The following is a 27681-nucleotide window of genomic DNA, read 5'->3' on the forward strand; positions in this document are numbered from 1 at the left end:
TTAAGCTTTATTTACACATGAAAACCTTTTATAACTCTACTAAATCTTAAAAGTTGAAATTATGCTTTTAAGTATGGCAGAACTTAGGTTCTTTTTTCAAACACAATCTCAATTGGGTTTTAATAATTTTTATAAAAAGCCAGAGAAAAAAAAAAGACTCGTCCAGAAACTTAAAAAAAAAAACACTTTAGCTCTTATATAAATTTCAAAAAAAAAAATTCAATTAAAATTATATTGATTTGTTTATTGTGATAAAATCAGTAAAAGATGCCTTTCTTAATATTGTTTTAAAGCCNGTGATAATTTATGATTCTTTAACATCAAAAGTTAAGCATGGAAGAAACCAGAAGTTTTGGCGAGTAAAATGGCATTGCCGTAATTAATTACTTGCTTAAGTTTTCAGCCTGGGTACTTTGAAAATAGAAAGCTTTAGCCATTTTCTTTCTGGCTAATCTGGTTCGTAAAGTCAATTATATTAAACTAGTTTCTAAACACTAGAATTAATGTAAACATTTAGAAAAAGGTTTTACGTGCACGTTGTTTAAGAACAAAAGTAGATAAAAATGTTTAGGGTAAATTTAAACTTAAAATTTTGAATAGAAAATGCTTTAACTGTACCACAAAAAGACGATACAATTAACCTTTATTTACGTATCAAAACTTTTTATAACTCTTAAATATTGAAATTATGCTTTTAAGTATGGCAGAACTTAGGCCCTATCTCAATCGGGTTTTAAAACATTTTTTAAGAAGCCAGAGAAAAAAAAGACTCGATCAGAAACTTTTAAAAAAAACACTTTAGTTTTTATATAAATTTAAAAAAAATTATTTTGAACAAAAATGATATTGATTTGTTTATTGCGATAAAATCGGTAAAAGATGCCTTTCTTAATAATGTACATATTTACAGACGAAATTAATAGAAAAATTCTTTATAATTTTAAATTTTAAAATTATTTTTCAATCAAAGCGGATAACAGAATTTAGGAAAAAGTTAAAACCTTTTAAAAGAATTGGAAATATTATTTTTCAGTCAGAATCGTTCAAACTAAGTTTAAAAAAATTGGTATAGCGAATAAAGAATAATAAGCACATTAAAAACTAAGTACACTAAGTTCACTAATTTAGAAAAAAAGCCCTTAAATGAAAAAAAATTCTATATTTTATAAATACAATTTGAATTTAAATTAATTATATTAATGAGAATTAAAACTAGTTTTAATTTTTTAATTATATCCGAAAAAATATTATTATATCGATATTATTTCAGATAATAATTATTCGAAGCATATTAGTTTATTATTTTTCCAAGTTTTATACTTTTAAATTTAATTTGTAATCACTTATTTATTTGTCAAAATTAAATATTGTACTGAGCTATGTAGCAAAAAACTCTTTTCCCTTTCAAGATATTTCTTATTTATTTACATACTTAAATGTTTTATATATTCTTTAAACTGTTATTTAATTTACATTATTTTTAAAAATGCCATTCCTTTTAATATGATGTTTAGTGAATTGAAACGGAAAATAAATTGTTTAGAAGCAGGGAAAATTCACGATATTGCAACGAAGAAACATATAAAACTTTTAATTTAAATTACTTTTCAAAATCAAAGAAGAAATTGACATGAAAATAAATCATTTAAGTTTTAAAACACTTTAATTGGTTAATGCATTTCACCATAACAAAATATATATTTAAATAAATTTAATTAAATTGTTATAAAATGAATATTTAAAATTAACTATGGTTATGATTTTAAAAAATTTCAATTAAAATAATTTTCTTTTTTTAAATTTATGAATAAATTATTTTAATTCATCATACTAACAGATTATGAATGAACTATAAATTAAATATCAAAATGAATTACATTGAAAAAATATTAATAAATAAATAAGATAACATGAAGAGTGAAATTAACAATCCTTACTCATTTAAATAAAAAATTTAAAATTATTTTTATGCAATACAAATTATTTTCATCTAAATGCAACTCAAATACTGAGAACGATCTATAAAGTGATATTTTCTAATTAAACCTCACGGAAATCAAATTCGATTACGAACTTGAGCATTAAAAAACTAAAATAACCCTAACTCGAGGGGATGCGTCATAAATCTCATGTCATTTTCACATCTTTACGTTTAGTTAGTAAATCAATCCACATCAACCTCTAAGTTACACCTGATTTTAATTTATGTCCCCCAATTTGACACACATGGCTTAACAGCAAGCGATAATTAACCAACGGGGTCAAATTAAAAGTAAAATATTTCTCAGCTACTGGTGCAACCTCAAAATAAATTGTCCAATCGCAATAGATGAGATGGCGCGAACCCATTGCATGTTGTGAAAAAAAAAGAACTAGATGATATCTTGGATATCTGTCCTTTCGTTTCTTTAATTTGATTTCCTATAATTACAGCAAAATAACTCACAAATAACAGCCCACCATTGGCGTTCAAGGTGTTACGGTGGCGATATTTAATGTCGTACATTTATCACACCATTGTAAATTCTTGGACCACCACTGGTAGAACAAGCGATTGATAAAAATAATAAAACGATATTCTTCTGGACTTTTAGTTATTGATTGTGGCAACACAATTCTACTATCTGATGGCCATGTCATAAGAGTTCTAAATGAATTATGTTTTATTTGTGCAAGGGAAAGTTGCAATTATTTTTGATCAGGAGTTGTTCGAACTGCGAGTAATGACGAATGGGGCAACTATTATTTACTGCTCATCTTTTGAGCCGGGGGATAGCACATTTGTTTATGAATGGAGTTATGATTACTCGTAGTTCTTTCATTGAAATACTTCCTTAACTAGTTATTATAAAATAAATCAAAAAGATAATAATTAGAAAGAGTTTGAACATATTTAATAATAAATGTCATAAATTTAAATGCAAATTGAAAACTTGATATTTTTTTGGATTTCACCCCAAAGCTTAAAATTTTTGTTCTCCAATATTAAAATATAATAAATGTCAGATTTCAAGTTCTACTGGGGTGTTTGTATTAGTCGTTTTTCTAGTTATAAAAGCGATAATCTGTTTGTATGGGTGTCATCTAATTGAATCGATTTGGATCGTGTTTTTTCTCTGCAGTTTGCAAATTTTCATGGGGGGGTTTGCAAACACTCACCACTTTTGGTCGACATAAAGTTCGTGCGAAATATCGAAAATACGAAATTTAATTTTGCTGTTAAACTCACTGTTAGAAATTAAAATTTCGTTGTTATCTTTTGAATGGCTTCACTGACTGGCACGATGGTTTTTGTCACAGATTGCGAATATTTTTTAGATCATTTTGCGATTTCCTCTCTAAGTTGAGTTGTTCTCATTCAATACTTAAAAAACGAGCTTTTTTCATTGTTTTATTTAAAAAAGCATGGATACAGGCAACGATACTGTCATGGAAACAGTATTGTTGCAAAATGTTTCAAAAGAAATAGTAGTAGACATTATCTCGAAAAAAGAAATATCTACTTAAAGCTCACCAAGTCATAGTTTAAGTGCTGAAGTAAAAATGCATGTTAGAAACAAATACTCAGGCCAACATAAGTTATCAGAAATGAAAGAAATACTGTATTTAACAGTTCATAAGTATTTAACAGTAAATTAAAGCATAAATATACTTTGCTAAAATCATTTGAATTTCAAGACGTTTACATTTATTAAACTATAATACTAAAACTCTTTGTTACCAAATAATAAAAATAATTTGTTAACATATTTTTTAAGGACAAGTTTTAAACTTTTAAACTTTATATTGTTATCTTTCAAATGAACATAAGTTTTAAAAAAATTGGTATTTATTGGTTATATTAAGACCATATATCTAAGTTTGCCAACAGGTAGGAGCAACGCCAGTTTCCCATTTACGCAGGTCACCGACTATGGTCTTTGCAAATAGAATAGGATTTCAAGGTAACGCGATTTCCCCTCTCTGTTACCATGGTATCCACAAATCTCGCTTTTTCTCAACGCCAGTACATTATTATACTATAATAATACTATAATGCTACACGATTTAAAGATGCTCCTTAACTGCTGCGTGGATAAAAATAGTGTTGCTATCTGTTACATTGTAACCAAGGCGACGAAAGTAGAAAATGTGACCTCAGACGCCAATTTTAATTAAGGAATATGATGATACACATAAGATGATTGAAATATGACAATATCGTGAATATGATACAGAGCGATAATTATTCAGTATATTATTGTGAGTGTTGCTAAATTTTATTTGAGTAACGAGAATATTAACCAACGTTAAAGTAATATTAATAAGCTGAATAGGAAAAATATCATGATACATTGTAACTTGCCAGTAAATATGCAAAATCCCGTGAACCAGGAAAGTTATCCCAAATAACGCCGAATTGGCATCAAATCATTTCATATTGTAGCCAGTGCATATTTAATGAGAATTAAACAAAAAGTTGATTTTTATTTTAAAAAAATGATTTTTTTTCCAATGCCCACCTGTGTTAACATCCGTCAATTCAGGCATTTACAGGGCAGATTTGTTGGCCTCTCTTTCAGGGGCACCATATTAGGTAAGGACACCCACAGTAAGGACAGGTAGTACAGAGAATGTAAGGACATCCATGCCTTGCCCGGGACTCGAAACCGGAGCCTTTCTGATGCAAGGACAGTTCCCTAACCCCTACACAGGCCAGTCAGCTTTTAAACGAATGTTGAATTTAATGTTTTAGAGCATACCATTTGAAGGATTTGCGACACAATTTAATTGCACAAATTTTTATTTGCAAGGAGGGCTGAGTTTTTGTTTTTGGCGAAAATGGTCGAACGTATTTTAAACAAGAACTTAAATGCCGATATTTTTTTGGCAAAACAACAAGCTTGTATTTATCTGACATTAGACCAATGTTCGTGACACACGTGAAAAAGCAATCGTCAACACATGGTTCTATAGCCGGAAAAGTAGCAAAAAATTCTTATCTTTAAAGACAAAAGCGCATAGATGACTAAGTCGCTACTCTTGGTTCTCAATATTAAGTAAGATTTTATAGGCAAAAAACTTTAGTCTAATCTTAAAAAAAAAGTTGAATGAAACTGGTTGGCAATCAAATGCTTATCTTAATTATTAATTAAACGTGTCAGATAAATATTAAGACTGGTTTTAACTTTCTAACATACTAATTTATTTGGTTATGCTGCCTTTAGGTTCCCTAAAAGAGCACTTTAACTACTAAATTATTCTTATTTTTCAATTCCTACTACTAGTTCACACTTCAAATTTTCAATTGCTAATAAAATAATTTTTATTCATCACTACTTTTTATTCCCTATTTTTTTAAACTTGTAGTGGATGACACTTTATGTTAATATAGTTTCTTTCAAATATTTATTTGTTAATTAAATAGGGATCAGCGAGAAACGAAATAGAATTTTTTGATTGGTTAAGCGTCAGTCATTGTTTTAAATTTTACTATAAGCGATTCAGTTTTTCACATATTTTAAAGATAACATCAGTGATAATTTCTGAATTATAGCTCTCTTTGAATAAAAAAAAAGAATAGTTTACTGTGCACATTTAAATATTTCATTATTTTATATTCTCACTGTCAGATAAATTCAATAAAGAACATTACGTGGTTGCACGTGTGGTGCACGTCACCAAATTTATACTTTTATAGTAGTCTGATGTCACGCTTCTTTTCTTTTTATTGAATTCCTACTATTAGTTCAAACTTTCCCTATATATAATTATGGAACTAAGTTCTGGAGATGATATATATAAGAGGATATGGTAATTCATAATTCCCTCCGGGGTTTCGAAGCGTTATAGTAAAAAAGAGAATATGGCGAAAAGAACATATGATTTTATTCCGAAAGTATTCAAGTTTTAATTTAAGCAGTTGCCGGTAGATGGCAGTAGCATGTACCACTGAAACCAGTTGCAGTAAAGAAAAAGGGCGTTTACAGGCGAAGGGAATTATAAATAACCCTGTATTTATATATCTTGTTCAAATTTTCAATCGTTGATAAAATACTTTTTATTCATCCACTCATGTTCTAATACATTTCTTTAAACTTGTAATGGATTACACTTGATGTAAATACCATTTTTTCAAATATTAATTCTCTAATTAAATGTAATTAATAAAAGTTAATTAATTAATTTTAGCTTTATATGTGAGAAAAAAATTAATAATTTAATGAAGAGTAACTAAAATAAAATTTTACTTCGAAGACCAAAGTAGAAATAAAAAAAAATTTAAAAAAAAAAACTTAAAAAAAAAAAAAAAACTTTAAAAAAAAATTATTATTTGTTTGCTTTAAAATTAATTATTTAGTATTATTTTAGACTTGTGTATTCATTTAAGTAAAAAAAAATCTACATATAGCACTTTGTTTCGTTTTTGAGGGAAAAAACTTCAAAAATGCTAATAGATTACCAAAGAAGTTTTAATTACTAACAAAACGATAATCAATAATAGGAGATAAGTACACAGTTTTTATTTTATTTTATTTTATAACCGTCGTTGAACACCCGACCCAATTTTACGTCTACCAATGTTCAACTCCGTAGCCTTGTAATTTTGAACCCAATACAGAAGACAAGGGAACTCCTGAATCAAGTATTGGCAGAAATTTGCCTTCGTGAAGGACTTTCTGATGGATCTAACCCGCATTTACGTTACATGAAGAGGAAGACTATGAGAACCTCCCACGGTCAGCCTGACGGCAAGGGGCCTCTAAGCCATGATCCGTCTACCACTGAGGACATTTCACGTCAGCACTGTGGTCGGTGCAAGTCGGATGCGGAACTCGTATCGACCAGCCATTGCCGGAATCGAATCCGGTTCAAATCATTAAGTACACAGTTTGATTTATACGAAGTTGCTTATTTGCTTTGGTATAATCATAAGCGCCATTGAACCACTAAACATTTTTTTTTTCGTTTAAAATGCTCGCATACGTTTCATTGAATAATAAATATTTTTAGTAAGACAGATATAGATAGATTTTAATACGAATAATTAAGATACATCACAATAATTAAGATAATATCTAAAATAATAATTAAAATACATCATAAACTCATTTTTATCAAATTTGAACGATGTCCCATTAGCCTGAAAGTACAAGCGTATAAGAGATTTAAAAAAATAAATCCTGTGTCACTCACGCAATTTCAGTATTCAGCAATTCATATTTACGTACTGTCTTGATTGCCGGCCAGGTTGCCGAGCGGTCAGCGTGCCTGACAGAGAAGCTAATGATTGCTGGCTCGAATCCCGCACAGGGCATATATGTTTCTCTCTGTGCTGTCCTCAGTTCTGTGAATGTGGCCCATCCTATGAATGGGTATCTGTGGCATGGACAATGTTGCTCGCCTCCGTGACTAAGGTTAACAGGTACCCACCGGGTGACGTTAAAGAGCAACACTTCGGGCATCTTCCAAGGCAAATGAACTATAGCTCAGTGCCTGTCGTTAAAAAAAAATTTCTTGATTTATGACAGTACGATTTTAAAATTCGAGGTAATTAAAATCATAATTATTTAAAAAGGCACACCAAACTGCTGCCTTTCGGCTAATAATACGTATTCACAGAATCCTACTCTAAAATGAAGTAAAAAGGTATTTACATTACTAGCCGGAAATAAATATTTTTTTCTCTCTTCCAAGTGCTTTTTTTTACTAGAAATAAAAGCATGTCGATTTTTTTGAGTGAGAGGGGATTAACAAACTATTAAATATAAATGAAGCATATGTTTTCCAACACTGTAACAATCTGTAGGACAACACCCCTACATTCGTCTTCGACAAATTACTGTTATTTTTTACATAATTGCCGTACGCTGGATGACACTTCGGAAATTAATCAGATGTTCGCATTTTGTAGAAAGCATACCATCGGACTGGGAACAACGTACCACACATTAAAGTAATATATTGCGCGCCTTTAACTTTATTCTAAATAACTGAGAATCTCTTAATAAGAAAAAAAGTAAGTCGAATTCATTATAAAGATAGTTTCAACTCAAAATTTAGAAAATGAATTTTCTTTTTTCCTCATTAGTGTTATTTCCGAATGAAATAATGCAAAAAAAACCTTTCTTAAGTATCATTAAAACATTTGTTTCTCTTTTATGATAATCGTTGGTAAGTTGCTCAAAAATTGAAAGCTCGCATTTTTTTGTACAATAAATATGAATATAGATTACATGTTATGATAATGCATACTTTAGTCTGTAATTAATATGACCTTTTTATTGAAAAAGTTACATTACAATTTAAATATTTTTGAATGAGTGAGAATATCGCTTACCAACCTGTAAGATTTTCAAAAGTTAATTCTAATTACTCAACAAAAATTTTAGAAGCGAATAAATTTTTAACGCCATCAAAAGTTAAAAAATTAAAGTTTAGAAAAAGTTTCGGAATGAACGATTTTTAAAAATAGATTCATGAAGGAAATAAGACTTATAAAGCATTATTTGGACTAAGGTTTCGTAACAATAGTTTGAAAGTTGCACTGTATTTGAAACATATTTTTAACATTCTTTTTTTTGCACAATATATACATGCAGACTTCGCCTATATTCTAACGTTAGGAGACAACTTTTTTAACTTCCACATCTGCAATTATCTGACACTTTTTCCGCATTTGGCGTATTCTAGCGTCGTATTGGCAGTAAGTAAGGTGCTTGCGTTATGGCTCTTTATACTTCAGTCTGTGAGATACATGCTCTCCTTTATTTAGAAAAAAAACAATAAACTTTACACCAGCCGTGGTCACTCAATGGATAGAGCATTCGCCCTGCAATGAGGTGAACCTTGTTCGAACCCCACAGTGCTGACATTAAATATCCTCAGTGGTAGACAAATCATGGGTTAGATAGAGTCTCTTTACCGTCTTGTTAGTTCCGTCAAAAAGCTCTCCACGAAGGCAAATTTCTGCTAATACTTGATCCAGAAGTTCCCTTGTTCTCTGGATTAGGTTCAAAATTACAAAGCTACTGTGTTGAACATTAGTAGTCGTAAACCCAAAATTGGGTCGGCCGCTCAACGATGGTAATAAAATAAAATACAATTTACACAATTTTAAATAAATAAGAATCTCGTAAGATTATATCAAAAGTTATGCCAGTTTCAACAACAAACACTTTATGAATTAATGAACGAAAAATTAAAATTTAGAAAAAGATTCAGAATAAACTGTTTTTAAAAATTATTTTCTGAAAGAAATATCTTTCATTGCTTTAAAGATTTATTGCTAAATGAAATAACACACATAAAACATTCTTTGGATTAGACTATTTATGGTAATAGTTTAAAAGTAAGGAATATTGGAAAGCTGTTTTTAATTTTTTTTTTTGAACGGAAAATACGAATGCAGAATTTTCTCTACTTTTAAGTTAGGAGACAACATTCTTAAATTCCATTTCTACAGCTAAGAAAATCTAAAAATTTTTAATATTTCTAAAAATTTTCTAAATTTTAAAAATTAAAATTCAGAAAATGATTCAGAGTAAATTTAAAAATCATTTTCTAAAAGAAATTTCTTTCATTGCTTTAAAGACTTATTGCTGAATGAAATAACACACATAAAACACTCCTTGGATTGGACTATTTATAGTAATAGTTTAAAAGTAGTAAATATTGGAGCTTTAATTTTTTTTTTACAAAAAATACAAATGCAGAGTTTCCTATACTTTAACGTTAGGAGACAACATTCTTAAATTCCACTTCTGCAACTATCTGTCACTTTTTCTCGTAATTGCCGTATTCCGATGACGTATTGGCAATAAATCAGTGGTTGGCATTTTTGGAAAAGTATACCTTCAGCCGGTGATTAACTTGCTCTCATTACTTATGTAGTATATTACACGCCTTTAACATTATTCTAAATACCTGAGCATCTTGTAAGAATATGTTGAAGGTTAAATCTACTTTCCAGTGTTCGATTAAAGACATTCTTAACTCTAGATGATGTATAAAAATAAAAACTGTGTAATTGCCTAATTGCCGTAATTGAGAACACAGTAAATCAACAAAACTGATAGCGGCATTTATCTACTGCTGTTAAATGGTTTTACTCACAAGGACTTTTAGTCATTTGTTCTCTCGTCAATATTAGTGCGTCATTTTTTTTTCAATCAGTATTGAAAATTTATAACAATTGTAAATATGCATATTTTAATTTGATAATAGAATTCTTCCAATAACGGAATTATTTCAAGTAGCTACAATTATAAAGATAAATAGTCAAATTTAATTTTTTTTAAACATTTTGTGAGATAATTACTAAAGATATTCTCTATACTAAATGCTAATCATTTCACCGAAGGACGGACTGCATCAGGAAATAGACTCATAATACTAGAATTTATCGATTATATTCATTAAAATTACAATTAGAACAATGATAAGTATGCAAATTTTTAAATAATATTAAAAGAAATGGTTAAATAACTAACTTATAAGATAATTATTCAAATTTTGTTTCTTAAGAATTTAGATGATTACTTAAGATTAATGAGAGTACTTCCCCTTTGAACTAAAATAAATGTTATTCGCTTTTATTTAAGATGAACAGGCTTATAATTATATTCGTAGATATCAATTATATTCATGAAATTATCATCTAAATAATTACTCATACATAATTAGAACTGAAACAAGTATGCAGTTTTTTTATTTGATAATGGAATTCTCAAAATTGCATGAAAAATAAATGTTTATTTACGCCAATTGAAAAAATAATTATTTGAATTGATTGAAAATAATTTGTTTGATGCTTCTTAAAATAATTTCTCTCCTAATTGCATGGAAAATTTATTTACATCTTCTTTGGAATAGACTTGGAAAAAATAATGTCCCTTATTTTAGTTAAGTTTTACCGCTTTGAAAACAAAACTCATGCTGACATTTAAAAAAAATGTAAGAGATTTTAATACTAAAAATCAACAAAAAAAACCAGAATTGTTCCAAATTTAATTTTTTATTAAATGATGGCTTAATTAGTTTGGATGGTGATCAAAAAAACTCATTAGCATCTCATAATTTAGGTTCAAAATGTATGTTTTCAAAATTATAAATTTTCTTCGTCAAAACGTTATAAATTGTTTTATTTTATTTTCTCGCATCAAACTGTAACTGTCTACAATTTAAGACATATCATGTATGAACGAAAAGCAGACAAAGATAGCTAAATCTTTCCCCTCAAAAAAAAATTTTTTTTCCACTTAGTTTTTTGTTATTGTTGTTATTGTCGTCGGCCATTACGGCAGAGGAGTAGCGATTGTTCTTGCTTTCCAGTGGTGCCATCTATGGCCAAGAATTTTACTTCTGCCACACCCATATGTCACTCCAGTTTTTTTGGGTGAACCCATTTACACATCCATTCATTCATCCACAGATCGTAATTTGGACCTGAACCAGAGAAGGACCAATCTCCAATTCAGTACCCCCAGAGGCATTAATTGTTATGGGAACATGGGGGCGCCGACAAATTTAACGTGTCACTTGGAGTCTTCGGCTGGGATTCGAACTCCCATTCGCGCGAACGTGAGTCCAGCGCAGGTTATCCCGGCCACTTAGCTTTCTAAGTGCGTGATATTTAATTGTGCAGACTATTTTTTTCTTACCATTCTCGAAAAGTACAGATATCGCATAGAAAATGTTCTGATGACGTACATATTCCACCTCGAAAATAATTCAGTCATGTCCTTTGTTATACATAACTTGAGCAGAAAATATTCCTCATATAAAAATATTTCCCGCACAAAATTTCCTGCGTAATCGATTTTTGCACTGTAAATATCTCGCGACGAAAATGTCCTGCATGATAAATACCTTTCGCTGTAAATATTTTTCATAGAAAATATTTCCCGTATAAAATTTGATACGTAATCGATATTTTGCACTGTAAATATCTCGCGACGAAAATGTCCTGATTGATAAATACCTTTTGCTGTAAATATTTTGCATTGAAAATATTTCCGGTATAAAATTCGATACGTAATCGATATTTTGAGCTGTAAATATCTCTCATCGAAAACTTCCTGCATGGTAAATACTTTGCTAAAAAATTTCCCGTATAATAAAAATCTCATGCAGCAAATATTGAGCATGGAATTGATCTACCAAAATGATCTAAGTTTCAATATCTCACGTATTGAATCTTCTGATTAAAAAATATCTTGCGTTGAAAATGTTTTACATATTATAAATATTCTGCAGTGAAAATATCCGTCATAGAAAATATCTGTGAACTGAATGCAGTGTGCTGGAATTATAAAAACGAATCAAAAAAGGATTACTTGATTAAAAGTTCCATTCATTTCAAAAATATAAAAATTTGGAAAATAACAGTGGGCATGTCGCAAGCGCTCAAAAACAGGCGTCCATTTTCAAGACTTGCCAGACGCAAACGAGACGAAACAAAAGTGATCTAAAGCTCCTGAATTAAAGAGGTAAGTATGAAAAAGAAATATATCTCAGAAACTAACGAAAGATTTAGAGCAAATTAGTGTTGTGTCGATTAATTCAGAGTTGAAAGTAGATATCAAACTATAACCTAAATATACAATATAATAAGTTTGTAAAATTTGATGTCGAACAATACTCTAAGAATTCTGTCTCAACGAAATTTCAAACATTCGTTGTAAAACAATTTTTAAAAATAATTACTTCGATTGATAAGTAAAAATATTTATGCAATAATACAATTTCTTACTCAGGGTTTTTTTTTTTATATGACAAGATTCTCCCGGGTCCCATAAATTTAGTAATAGCGGTAGTAAATTTAATATAGTTATAAGAATTTAGATATTTAAAATCTACTTTCTCATTTATAATTTTGAATCCATAGAGATTGCCTGAAAAGTTGCATCTGTAATATACCCATCTACTCAGACCCCCCAAAGTCCGAAACGTTATCCCATAATGATTATGCTTAGTACTTAAAAGAAAAGAAAAAGAGAAAAGAAATTAGAAAAAAAGAAAGTTCGAAATTCCTCATTTGATTGTTAAACTTGGGTAAAACATTGAAATGGTGTGTTTTTCTTGCTGCGTCCATTTTTTTAAATTCGAATATTAACCCATGAACAACTCCTTAAATACGTCTTTTGAGCTGTTAATTTTGTGTTCATTTGTTGTTGTTTGTTCATTTGTTATGGTGTTCATTTTCTTAATTATGCATTTAGAGCTATGCGCATTTCCTTAAATTTGCAATTTGGGCATTTTAAGCTATGCCAATTTTTAAATACGTTTTTTGAGCTGTGCTTTTTTTTTAAATACGTATTTAGAGCCGAGTCCGTTACCTTAAATAAGCACTTTGAGCAATCTTCATTTTCTTAAAAATGCATTTTGAACAAGTCCAAAATAAAAACTTCACTGACCATGTCTTTACGATTTTTCTCCATGTAATTTAAACTTCTATTCCAATTTTAAGAATCTTTTTTTGGTAGCTTTAATATGTTTATCCTAGGTAATTTGGTAAAAATCTTACTGTAATATTGGAAAAAATTTTAAGCAAAACTAGATAGAAAATGAACCTTTTTTTTTTTCAAAATTTTTCTTTCTAAGTGTGTTTAGTTGTTTACTAGGAAATTCTCGACCTATTTACATAACTTAAAAAAAGTGCCGCATCCTTGCTGCGAAATTTATAAGGCCTTATTTATAATGAATTATAGATTGCTAGCCAACTGTTATTCGAACAAAAAAAAATATTTTTTTTAGAAAAAGACACCTTTCTGCTATTTAAAAATAAAAAATTATTACCCAAAATGAGAGATATTTTAATTAATATCTCTTATCAACATAGGAGATTGAAATCTACGAATTTCACCTTGTTTCCTTCTTACAATTTTTAACCCTTTATGTTAAAGCAAACTTGTAAGGGTCACTACCAGCCACGTTTTTCCCCCATACAAAATTAAAAGAATCTTTTGGCCCTGCAGCACTCTTCAAATCCTGCAATTATAAATCATACAGCACTCTTCAAAAAATTTACATTTCCATGACCACATATCAACCATGAACCTTGATTCCTATTAAAATCAACATCTAGTTCTATTAATGACATCAAAAACCATTGCCCATTATTACACTAGATACTTTTTGTAGTTATTTTAACATGCATGCTGACTAAACAAGACATATTTTCAATAACGACAATCCCATCTTCTATTGTGAACTGTCGTCATAACTGACTTTAACTTTGTTTCCTTCATATAAAGTTTATCGAACTACCAGCTATTGTCAGTATCTTAAACTTCAACAAGCTAAAAGCGAACCAGTTTAAGGTCCAGTTTCCACAACAAATAACAATCCTTCGATTTCTGCGATCAGGATTCAACTGCTGATAACAAAGGAGTTTTAAAATCTAGCCTGTAATTACCTCCAACCCACCCCTAAGGGTGCATCGAGTTTGGCTCGAATTTTCATAAAAGATATCGAAGAAAACGATCGCATTAGGAAGGAGGTACATATAACTCAAGACGTCATAGTAACTGTGGTAATAAGGGTTTAGTTGGCAATTTTTTGATCTTTAGATATGGATATTAAAATATCTTCTCTTTAATTTGTTTAGAAAAAAAGAATTTTTTCTTTCCTATGTTCTATTTCCGTGCAGAGGATTAAGATAGACGCGTTGATTTGCAACAAATGTTCTAATATTCAAAACTAAGCCCCATTAATAGGTTTTGATAGTCAATAAAATTGATTAATTTGAATAAAGTTTGATATTGCCGTGCATTTTAAGATTGATTTCCCGATAAGCAGGCATAAATATGATTGATTTATGACTTTTTATTAATGAAGTGACTTAATATCTGTATTAAAGCAAAAATATTAAGATTATGAATAGCTGAACTGATATTATCAAATTTTTCATTACATGCTATCAAATCTTTATAAGGTTGATCAAATTTTGTTTTATATTCGTAAGTTTATTGTTCATATACGATTTTCCTTATGTTGGTGCTTAATTTTTATTCCTTTTTATTGTTTCTAATTTCCACAGCCTCTTTAATGTAAGTATGCTCGTTCCGCATTTTATATATTAAGTTTGCTATGATCTTTTATAAGAAAATTAATTTTTCAAACTTTTTAGATTTGGAGAAATAGATAAAATTAGATTCGAAGATAAAATCGAAGTAATATTTTTGATAAATAGCAAAATTCTCTTTGTTTTTACTTGGGGATTTTTCCTCAAATCAATAACTGAACAATAAAAAAATTTGACCCATGCAAGAGCAATAAAAAGATTCCATATTATTGGCTAAATATTGTACGAGTATTCATTGTTTCTAAAAAATTCCGACGTTATAAACTGAAAATAAGCGTTTATAAAAATCTAAAAGCATAATAAACTGAGAAAAAGCATTTTGAATCATATTAATTTGAAAAACAATCTTTTTCTTTCATTTTTAGAATTTCGAATTGCTTTTTACAACTGTCGCAACATCTATTCATGATTTTTAGACAAAAATTTGTCCTGATAAAATAAAGGGAAGAAAATCAAGAAAACTAGTTGTGAAAATAAAGTTCTTGTGATCGCTTTTATTTCTGAATATTTGAAAAATTGTTCCAATCCTGCATTGTCTAAGCTCATTAACATTCGCAAAAAAGGAAAATAATTCAGTGATTCTAATGATGTATATATACAGATAGGTAAAGAAAAGCTTGCCAAATTGGCAATTTCTTTAAACTTTAATTGTAATTATTTTTATAATTTTCCTTGTTTTTTTTAATGTCTTAGCTATTTGTTTGCCCATGCTCATAATCAGACATTTTTACAGCAAGATTTTATAGGTAGGCTCCTGAATATAGAACCGAAACTATAGTATGTTCGTCTGTTTTAATGACCAGACAATTCCTTTCAGCAAGATAGTACAGGACGGTCTTTGATTACAGCGAACTATAAAACTTTTTCCCCGTTTTAATGACAGATGATACTTTTCAGTAAGATAGTAAAGGAAGATTTCTGATTATAGAATGGAAACTATAGTCTGTACGTTTTAAAAACCAGGCAGTGCTTTTTATCAGGATATTATGGGAAGATTCATGATTATAAAGTAAAACAATAGTATGTTTGCCCATTTTAAAGACCAAGCAGATCTTTTCAGTATAGAAAGACTTTTGATTATGCACAATAGAAGCTATAGTACGTTTATTCGTTATAGTGACAGATAATACTTTTCAGCAAGAAAATAAGAATGGTTCTTGGCTACAGTATGGAAACTATAGCATGTTTATCCGTTTTAATGGCCAAACAATTCTTTTCAGCAAGTTCGTATAGGTAGGTACCTGATTATCTAAGGGAAACTATAGTTTGTTCGTTTCGTCTGTTTGTTCGAAATATTGTAGGGAAAGTTTTGATTATAGAATTGAAACAACACTATGCTTGTTTGTTTTAAAGTTCATACAAATTTTTTCAGCAAAATACTATAGGAAGGTTATTAATAATAAAACGTCCAATCAAAAAATGAATCTAATTCACAAATACAGAAAAAGACAAAATAAGTTAAATTAATAATTAAAATAATAAACAAAAATGGTCAGGGCACTCTCAGTTTTGGTTTTTCCACTGACAACAGAAAGGCTCCTGTGTGTTGGCAGTCAGTGTGTCCCCTGAAGAAGTGCTGTCTTGCCCACACACATATCTTTTAATTTATTGCTTTTTCCTGCTCTAATTGTTTGTTTGAATATCTAAATTAGAACGTCTGTTGTATATTCAACGTCTGTTGTTTATTATAGAATGTCTGCTATCTGAATGGTCTGTTCACAAGGCGTTGTTGGTTCCTTAATCACATTTTTTTGCTTTATCAAGAGAATATATATCGTTAAAATTAAGGTCTTTCTGTTAGTTGAAGGTTCTCAAACTATGGCTTTTTTTTAAAAGAGCTTCAAAAAATTCATATTATTAGTCAAAAACAACTAAATTATTATAAAGTTCGATGTTGTTATCAGTCCAATTTAAAAATAATTTCACTAAGAATGCTTAATGGAATTACTTTGAAATTGGACTGAAAACAACATCGAACTCCATTATGATTTAACTGTTTTAAAAGAAAAATATAACCCCAGACCAACACCTGTTTCATTCCAACTTGGACTAACTCCAACTTGGAAGGGGAAAGAAAAAAAACACAAAAATACAAACATGAAACAGAAACAAAGCTGAAACCGGCGTGCTTGGCGTGTCAGGATTCCCGATCTTTTTCTATCGCAAAAAGGTGTATTCGAACAATAAAGAATAGAAATTTGAGTGAAATCACCAATGATTGATGATGGATTTTGACTTTAGACAGCCTAAAGAATCTTCTTTTTTTTGGCGAATTATAATCTCGTCCCCCTTCATTAAACGGGTGCTCTAGCAGGACTTTTAAAAACCTCGTAAATAGAGATATCAAGACGTTGGCAGGCATCGTGGCTAAAAACGGTAGCAATTATAGAGTTTTGATTTTTGATGGTATTTAGGTGGATTTGAAAGGATGGAACGCTTTATTGTGCCGCAATCTTCGGCTTTTGGCTTATGACGGGTAACTCTTTTCATTATAGATATTTGGTGACCAAAAAAATTCTTTGAGAACCTATTCATTTGGTAGATCAATCAAGTGTAAACTTTTTTTTTCTATTTGAACCTATAAGGGTCTTAAGTTCTGGAATAAAGGAAAGGTTTCTTTTATTGCCTTTTATAGAATAATTTGAATATGTTTCCGGTGTTTGAATTAAAAATCAATGGAACAATTTTTTTTTCTAATTTAGAAAGATACGAGCATCAGCTTATTATGCTGTTTGAATTAGAGAATAAAGAATTATTTTTTTATTAAATTATATTTTAAATAAACATTTTTAATAAGTAGGCCCACCTGAGTAGATGTCAATTTTAGTTTTTATGAAATGCGTAATTGCGCAGCGTAAGCTTTCAAAATCAAATTATGTTATTGAATAAAACTCTAATTCAGAACTTGTTGAAGTGGTTTTCATCATAAAAACACCCAAAATATGTCTATTGGTACGTTAAAATAAATGCTTAATGCTTGAAGAATGCCCAATGGCAGCTAAACCATGCCGTGGATTTTGCTCATAGTTCAGTAGCCTTCTATTTGTGCTTTCAAATTTAAAGATTATTATTCTTCTGAAAGATTATTATTCTTTCATTAAAATGTCTTCTTTTTGAACAGAATTTGAAACTCAAAAATGGCTTAAGTGTTTTGATTAATAACATAATTGAATAGGTAATATGCAAAATAGTGGAGGAATGCGGCTTGTATTGGCTTTTCAGTTTGGAAAAATATTGTTTATTACTTTCTAAAAGGTTTTAAACCTAAAAATTATAAGATAAAACTGCTATTTAAGATCTTAAATAAATAGAAGACTCTGCGACCTGCTCGTTCCACCCGCTAGCACCATTGATGGTAACTTATTCATCTCTTTTTTTTTCTTTTAAAGTCGGTATTTTCCACAAATACAATAATTTATTAACCATAATATTCAATAAAAACATTATTATATAATGTAGTTATAATAATTTTATAGTAAATATGTTAATCGAAATTAAAGGAACTATTACCCGGATTTGAAAATAATTACTAACACTTGAAAATAAAATTAAACTTTTCAGACTGTGCAACACAATAAGAAGAAATGAATGAAGAGAAATTGCGAGAAAAAAAAAGATTACAAAGATTTCTTTCTGATTTCGTTATTAGGCTTAGTGTAAACATCTGTTGTATTCTTTTTTTGTCTTTTGGGAAAAGTTAAAAGTACGTTTGCATAAAACTAAAATTTAAACAACCTAAAGCTTTTGTGCATAACTTAATTATAATTAATGTTTGCAAATTGTGCTAAATATATGTAAGATTAAGCTTAATTGTTACAATAATTGTCTCTTTCCTGATTGTCGTAGACAAATGTGAATTTTTTAATATAATGCTGCAAATGGACTAAATTCTGTCACCAAGCCTATAGTTTTACATTAAGCTACTTTTCGTTAAAAACAATCATTTAATTATCTTGATAAGATAGAATCTAACTTTATTCAACTTAAATACTCTAAATTGTAAAATATTATCAAAAGAAAAACATTTTTATTTGCATACCAGGACTTACTATATCACTATAATAATCAAAACGTGTGGGCATAACTATCAGTTTAAAATACAATTAGAGCATTAAAGAATTTTTGTTTAAACAATTCAAATGACTAATCGGTATGCTTTCACACTACTACGAACAACAAAAATAAAGTTCTCAACGCAACTGTATGTATAAACAATAAAAAAAAGTCTAATAACATGGAATCAAAGGTTTAAAGTCTTACAAATAGAACCATTAACCTTTTCACGCACCTTTCAGATAGTTGCAAAAAATATATAGAACCAGAACACGCTATTGGTAGAAAATGAGCATTTCCGAGGAAAGCGGAACAAATAGATGAGTATAAAAATAAACTAATTATTGCATAGTTGTGATGAATAATAAACTCACAATCTTTCTGTTTATTTATTTTGTTTTTGTTTTATTGATAGAATAAAAACTTAATTCTTGTCGATTAACTGTGGCACTACACAACTTACAATGGTACGTTTTTGTGACCGATTTCGTAATTTTCTTCACATGTGAATCGCTACATGAATAAATATCCTGATAAGTACTACTTTTATATATATATATATATATATATATATAGAATAATTAAATATAAAAGAATTAANTATATATATTCAGATTTTTCGATGAGTGCATAAAAAAAAAAGTTTATTATCCAGTAAAAAGCATGATGTTCTCAGTCTTGATTCACAAAATTTAGGCTTAAGGAAACAAAAGCCTTTTTTTGCATTCAATTTGAAAAGTTTTCAGTTTTTAACTTTATTTTAATTTATTTTATAACAAATAATCTTGTCGTGAATGTTTTTGGATGGTGTAATACGACTATCTTCTTTCTTAGGCATATTTTACTTCGGAAAAGGTAAAGATATTCACACATAAATCTTTTAATTTTCATCGCAGCATCACCTACAGCAAAATAACGCCTATAATTTTAGTGCTGGAAAGTAAATTATAATCTAGTGCGGAGGGTTGATATTATTCAGAAATATAAGGAAACAATTTATACAAATCTTTTACCCTTCTTTAGGACATGTTTTTTCTGGAGTTGACTCTAGGTCAAGTTTAAAGAACACACAATTCAAACAATAAATTGATTGACTATCCCTAGCTATAAATTCTGGCTGGTTTCTAGTTGTATATAAAATGCTTTAAAAAACACGCTCCAAAACGGAAAATACTACCGAAAAAACAATATTTTCCTGCAAAACTTTCTACTTGTGTCTTTTTACATTACTTTTCATTTTCACTAAACTCTAGATCTTCTCCATATTGCGAAATTTTCAGAGCAAGCATAGAGAGCTTTGCCTAAAGATAGACCAAACTTGACCTGACAGTCTTGTGTAACTGTTGCAAACTCACAGCAGTTATGAAAATAGTTTATTAATAACAAAAAAAAACATTATTTCATTTTGAGTGCATGTTGTAGTGTGATATTAATAATTTTATTAGCATAGACTAGAACGTTATTTTCAAAAAAATAAAGTAAAATGTAAAGTAAAAAATAAAGCAATGTATATAGTAAGAAATAAAGCGTAAAATAAACGCCAAGTAAAAAGTAAAGTAAAAAGTCAATTGCTAAGTAAAGAATAAAGTATAGTATAAAGCGTAAAGTATAAAGCGAAGCATGGAGTATAAAGGAAAAGAGTATTATAAAACAAAAAATATGAATTAAAATGTAAAGTATAATTTAAAGTAAAGCGTAAAGTATAAAGTACAGAAAAAGTAGAGCTTAAATTAAAGCGTAAAATATGAAATAAAATCAGAATAAAAATAATGTAAAAAGTAAAATATGAAGTATAAAATAACGTATAACTTATAAAATAAATCAAAATGTAAATTAAATAAATAAATATTAATACAATCCAAAGATAGAAAGAAATATTTGTTAAATCTAAAGAGGGAATGATATTTGTTTAATCCAAAGAGAGAAAGATATATTTGCTTAATCTAATCCAACAGCTTAACTTTTTTTCATCACAGTAGGAGAGGATTTGCATATCTTTAATTCACCTCGATACTTGATGAGACGATAAAAGAAAAATAGCCAAGTTTCTGATAATGAATGAAAATGAACCATAATTTCTGTTAACAGAGTAAATATTTGAAAATTTCATTAAGGAAATTAGCATAAAACCAGCTATTACTTTTAATTAAAACAATTCGGCTATTTTAAAATAATATTTTTAGAGTGCTATATCACGCCCATAAACGTGATGTTAAACGTAAAAGCTAAGTCTAACCTCGGGATGTTAGCGAATTCAGCAGGTTTCTCTTAGAACGATTTTATTATACACCGTAACAGCAATCCAGTAATAGAGATCAGTGATTTGTATGGCAGCGTGGTGTATCTGTTATTAAAAATTCATTACAACAAATTATAACATTTAAAATTTAAAAAAATTTGGAAAAAAAAGTATGCTATTTATCTTAATAGAGCTATTGATTGATAATAAAACATTATCGACTTTATTAAAATCAATTTGTAAAGGCATTAGTGCCAAAACGAAACAAACGTTAACTGTTATAATAGTTAAAAGAATACACATATCTGAAACTGTAACAACACATTTCAAAGTAAGAATTAAATTCGGAAAAACATTGCTCAAGAAAGACAGCAAAACCAAATGAATGAGTATTTACGTTAAAAAATTTAAATCAGTTTTTACATTCCTATGGTACGTTAAATTGAAAGTTAAGATGGACTTCAATTGCTAATCAGTTTTATTTATATTTTCAAGCCATATATTTCTTACTGTTAAGATATTTTCTTTTCTTAATATTTAGAGTTAGGATTTAAAACTTAATTGGTCTAGGCCGTAAATGTGAGTACCCAAAAAAAACTTTAATGTTTAGCACTTACTAGCTGTTGGTGCACAGCCTCTTGCCATTAAATTTTTGGAATATTTCGAAACGTTTTATGATATTTCCATTTAAAAGATGGTAATATGCAGTTAGAAAATTAAAATTTTTGCTTAAAAAAATGTCGAAAACAATCATTGTTCAATCATTAACAGCTCAAAGTTTTGATATTATAGTTTAATGATTTTAAATGCTTTTAAATTGATGAAAGGAAGAATAAGAAAAATCAAATTTTAGTTCAATATTTTTCTTTACCATTTTTAACGATGCTGCTTCCATGATAGCGCAGCACTGAAACAATTAAAAAACACAATTTGTCAATATTGCGTGCGAGCAACGCAACGCAAAGAGAGGGAAAATATCACAAAATGATTAAAAAATATAAGCAATCTATAACAAAAATAGCCATGCCAACAGGTAATGCCATTCAAAAGATATTAGGAAGAGTTTAATCTGTAGCAATTGTTTTTAACGACAGAATTTCGTATTCTTGAAAATGTCTCCGAACTAAATGAAGCCAGAAAGTGGTGATAGTTTAGAAACCACCCCATAAAATTTTTCAAACTGTAGAAAAAACCATGATTCAAATCGGCGTTCCGGTTCTCAAGTTATTATTATTATTATTTTTTACAACTATCGTTGAGCAACCGACCCAATTTTGGGTTTACGACTACCAATGTTCAACTCCGTAGACTTGTAATTTTGAACCTAATCCAGAAGACAAGAAAACTCCTGGATCAGTACCCCCAGAAGGTATGATTTGTTATGAGAACATGAATGCCTTTGTGACCCGACAGATTTAACGTGCATCAGTCACCATTTACTACACGGGGAGTCTTCGGCCGGCGAGGATCGAACCCACGACCTCTTGGATATGGGCCCAGTGCCCTACCAACCAGGTTATCCCGGTCAATTTTTAAGTTATTACCGAACATTCATCCAGACAGACTTTCACTTTTATATATAGAGAGAGAGGATCGTTGTTAATTTTAAAAAACTGCTGGTATATACAGCTGTTGTATAGATACTATTGTAATCAGAAGGGATTTCAACATACATATGACCATTTGTTTTTTAAAAAAAAAACAATGTTAATTTCCGCTTGGAGAGCCACTTTGTAAAAGTGCTGGTTGAAACCATAGGCAATAGACTTCTAAAATATTTTCTTTCCTTGGTTTGGTGAACCTTATCAAACCTATTTATCTGCAAAAATTGTAGATAAAGAAGCAATTAGCTTTCGCCACTTTACAATTCATAACAACTGGGATGAGAATTTGCACTTTTTTACCAAATTTTATGAAGCTTTCAAATTCGAGAGATTATTTACCTTCATCAAATTTAAAAGAAAATATTTTTATTACCTTTTTATAAATGTATAAACATGTATGAAAATAAACAGGTACAAAACTTTAATTTCAGAAAAAAATCACTAGCTATAATTTCCGAAATGTTGATAATTGCTTCTGGTTTTTCTTCAAGCTTTAAAGCACTAAAGGTTAGCTGTCTCATTTATTCTATGCGTTATTTTGACGACAAAATTGAAAAGCATTCTTAACACGTGTATTTCTCAAAACTAAGCAGTGTTATTTTTAAATGTCTAAAACATTTGTTAAATTCTTGGGCGTAGGAAATTTCTACTCAAAGACTTTACAAATAACAATTCTTTTCTTGTTTGTTTCATTTAATTTGCAGTAGGAAAAAAAACAAATTATAATCTTGCCTTTAATCAGTGTTTCTCTACATAACCATTATTTAACTCTTTTTAGTCAAACCGAGGAAGCGGCGTCATTCGCAAAAGAAAACGCAAAAAAGATTATTATATGTCCATTTTCGAGAAAACAATTTACACGTAAAGCTCTTAAATTTCGTCTTTAGACTTTTTTGAGAAACAAATTTCCAAGTAATACACGCTATTTGCATGAAATTAGTATAATAAAGCACTCATTTTATTTTTTAAAAAAATACTAGGCTGTAGTTTTATTCAAAGTTATTAAAATGCGTGTCAACAAAAATTAGCTCGTTAGATAAATAATGGCATGGTGGAAGCTCTTTTTCTAAAGAAATAATAATGACTTTAACAATTGAATTTTAACTGTCGCTGTAGAGAAAAAACAGTCGTTCTTTCTCAAAAAGGAATTTTAACGAAAGTCTTTATCATCGAAACGTAAAGATTTCTGGGAAATTTTTATTTCTAAAAACAAGTCATTTCTAATTTAGCATTTATTTAAATTTTGTTTGATTAAATCGTCTGCAATTTTGCATTTCAGCTTGAAGCTCCATTGTTCTAAGTATCATCTTGAGTTATACTAAACAACGAACGACTCTTCTCCATAATTATTTCTTCTTTTTATTAGAATTCTTTACTAACCACTAGTTCATAAACTCTAGCTTTTTTAAAAGTGCCGACAAAACATCTTCCTAAAGTAATATGTATGATCCGTAAACGTTTATATCCAAAAGCATGCGTTTCTAAAGGAAGCGAACATAATCGTTTGCTCCAATCAACTGAAGGGCGTGAATAATTCCAACCACTATAACTTGTTAAAAGTAGTGAAATTAAGATTTTTATTTCTGTGAATAAAAAAAAATTCTAATGGGCGCTTTGTTAACTTTTTAATTTTTTGATACTTGTAAAAAAAAACGGCAGACTTTGTTTTTAATATATGATCAGACGAGAAATTACACAAAAATTTATTTTTTCGTTATCTCAGCTTTCATAAACAAAATCTAAAATTGAGAATTTTCTACTAACCAGTAATTTTAAATATTCTGAGAGCAGTTTTAAATTATAAGAGAGTTGATTCACTTTGTAAATTATAAATCATGAAGCAATTATACTTTATTATTATTTATATTTAGCATGTCTATATTTTTCACAATAAAAATAATCCCAAAGTTTAAGTATTATATTTTTAATTTTTAGGAATCAAACAGACTATATTTTTGTTATGTCTATATATTTATATATTGTTATTATTTATATTGCATGTGTTTTATTATATTTTGTTATACTTCTATTCATGATAAAATTTAATTTTTAGCTTTGTTTGCATGTTGTAGAATGTTTTTATAGTGTACTTCTTCAAATTTTGGTCATAAAACAAAATTCATTTGTCTTAAATAATATTGCAGATAAAGAATATTGATTTTTAAACATGCAAAAGAGCCCTATAATATCGCGAATCATTCAATATTCTCCATTATTATAATAGCAAATCGTTTTTTCTGCTAAAAAATTTCTTATACCATTTTAAAACATTCTTCTTGTCTTTTTAATTATTATTTTTATACTAACTAGTTTTAATTTCGAAAGTATAGTTCTATAGGCGCTCTTTTCTTTAGTAATTTACTGCTATGAATAATTCTTAATATAGGGAATACAGAATATGGATAAAAGGGGAAACGATAGAAAAGACGAGAATAGGGGAAATGAATTCAATTCACTCAATTGAGAAATCAACGTAACAGTGAATCAGTGAAAAGGCGAATCAAATCAGCATGCGTTTTAGTGAATAAACGAATCAATTAACATAATGTACATAGTATTGAATGACGGACTTGATGTATTTGTGAATCAGTAATCGGCTTGTGGGTAAATGGGTTTTTCATTTTGAAAAATAAATACGGTTTAAAAGGCATAATTTGTTCCACGGGAGTTGGTACCATAATACTACGCTACCCTGCAATAACTGAAGGGTATTTCAGTTTTTGATATCCTTTTAAATTTTTCGAGAAATAATTAGAGATTATTTTATAATTTTAAAGGTGTTTAGGTCATACGATTTCTTTTACTTATCAATAAAGTTTAAAGCTTTCAGGGGTTTCAGGGACCGGTAAACGAAAAAAAAGGTATTTTTGAACATTTAATGTCAGAAAATATATCAATACTCTTACTACTTGTAACGATTACTGAGGTTATTATATGCAATAATTGCATGCAATTCCGTAAATCACTTAAAAATTGCACAAAATATGAGCATTTAAAGTAGTTTTGTCATACTGCGCATGCGCGTAAAACATCTAAAATAAAATTTCACAATTTTGTTGTGAATCGTATTAGATAGCTAATGGAAAGCATCCAATTTGAATGTCTTTAAAATTTAAAAAGTTTAAATTAATTTTCTAAATAGTTTTTGTTAGTTTTTAAAGAAAGCTGTGAATGGTATGGGTTTTTTTATACACAAATTTTATTTTATATCATAAGACAAACACCTTACAAAAATCGACCGTAACCCAAAATGTGATGGGATAAGGAAAGCCCATGTAAAATAAAACATTCTTATATGGGAGATAATCCCCTGAAATGCTGGTGTCATTTTAATAAATCTTGTTTAATTGTATATTTATTTTTAGTTAGTAGCACTCGTAAGCAAATCACCACAATTATATATCATGGTCCTATAATGGAGAGGTGAATCAATGATTGCATTCTTCAACAAATGTGAAAATCTATAAAATTACGAATCAGTAAATCAGAGAATGAAGATCGGGAGTATTGTTTTAGTAATAAACAAAACGGGTAATATACGGCATGACATTCAACGCTACAATATTTATTGATTTTCGGTCAGATGCAATCTTGTAAGTCTCTGAATGAACAACTCAACGGAAATATCAAGGCCCTATATTGAGCAGGCGTAATAATGACATGGATTGATCAACAGAGAGGAAAATCAGTGTATGGGTGATGGAGAGAATTATTTTAAAGGCTTAAATGAACAGGTGTGTTAATGGCTGTATTATTCAACAAAAGAAAAAGATATTATAGAGCGAACGAATCAGAGAATCAGCGTATAAATAAATGAGGTTTCATTCAAACAAATCCCTGGAAATATGTATCAAGGTTCTAAAATAAACAAGTGTGTTAATGGCCGTATTATTCAACGAAAGATAAAGTCAGAAAATATATATTAATGAGTGAACGAATCTGAGAATCATCGTATAAATGAATGAAAATTCATCTGCACAAATCAATGAAAATATATATCAGTGTTTTAAGATGAACAAGTGTGTTAATGGCTGTATTATTCAACGAAAGATAAAGTCAGAAATATGATATATTAATAAGTGAACGAATCAGAGAATCAGCGTATAATTAAATGAAATTTCATCCAAACAAATCACTGGAAATATATATCAGGGTTCTAAAATGAACAAGTGTATTAATGACTGCGTTATTCAACAAAAGATAATGTCAGAAAATTGGTATATTATTGAGTGAACGGATCAGTAAATCAGCTTATAAATGAATGAAAAATCATTTTAAAAATAAAGTCTAAAAATGTATAATATTGGAACGGAAGTCGATACTGCTATTTTTATATAGTTTCGGTAAATGGTACCAATAAGTGAAGGAATAAACAACTCGGCGGAAATGTACACCAGGGTCCAATAATGATCAGGCGTATTAATGACTGGATTGATTAACCGAAGTAAAAATCGGTGAACAGTCGTATTGGTCACGGAACGAATCAGTAAATCAGCGTATAGGTGAATGAGAGAATAATTTTAAAAGTAAATAAAATTTAAAAATGTATAATATGAGGCATGGCAGTCAACACCAAGACGGATTATATGATTATATTGTTCAACAAAAGTCAATGAATTGATGTATTAATAGGTAAACGAATCAGTGAATCAGCGTATGAGTGAATTATAAAAAATAAAGAAAACATTTTAAAAATAAAATTTAAAAATGCGTAATAT

At 29.0% G+C, this 27681-nt stretch overlaps 1 long non-coding RNA gene across 2 annotated transcripts in view; it reads right to left on the minus strand.

Annotated features, from left to right (window-relative positions):
* Window positions 1–27681, minus strand: part of LOC122268715 (uncharacterized) — an 83519-nt gene that overhangs the window by 41003 nt on the left and 14835 nt on the right. The window lies entirely within an intron of this gene.

Source organism: Parasteatoda tepidariorum, chromosome 10 (assembly GCF_043381705.1).
Source record: "Parasteatoda tepidariorum isolate YZ-2023 chromosome 10, CAS_Ptep_4.0, whole genome shotgun sequence".
NCBI lineage: Eukaryota > Metazoa > Arthropoda > Arachnida > Araneae > Theridiidae > Parasteatoda > Parasteatoda tepidariorum.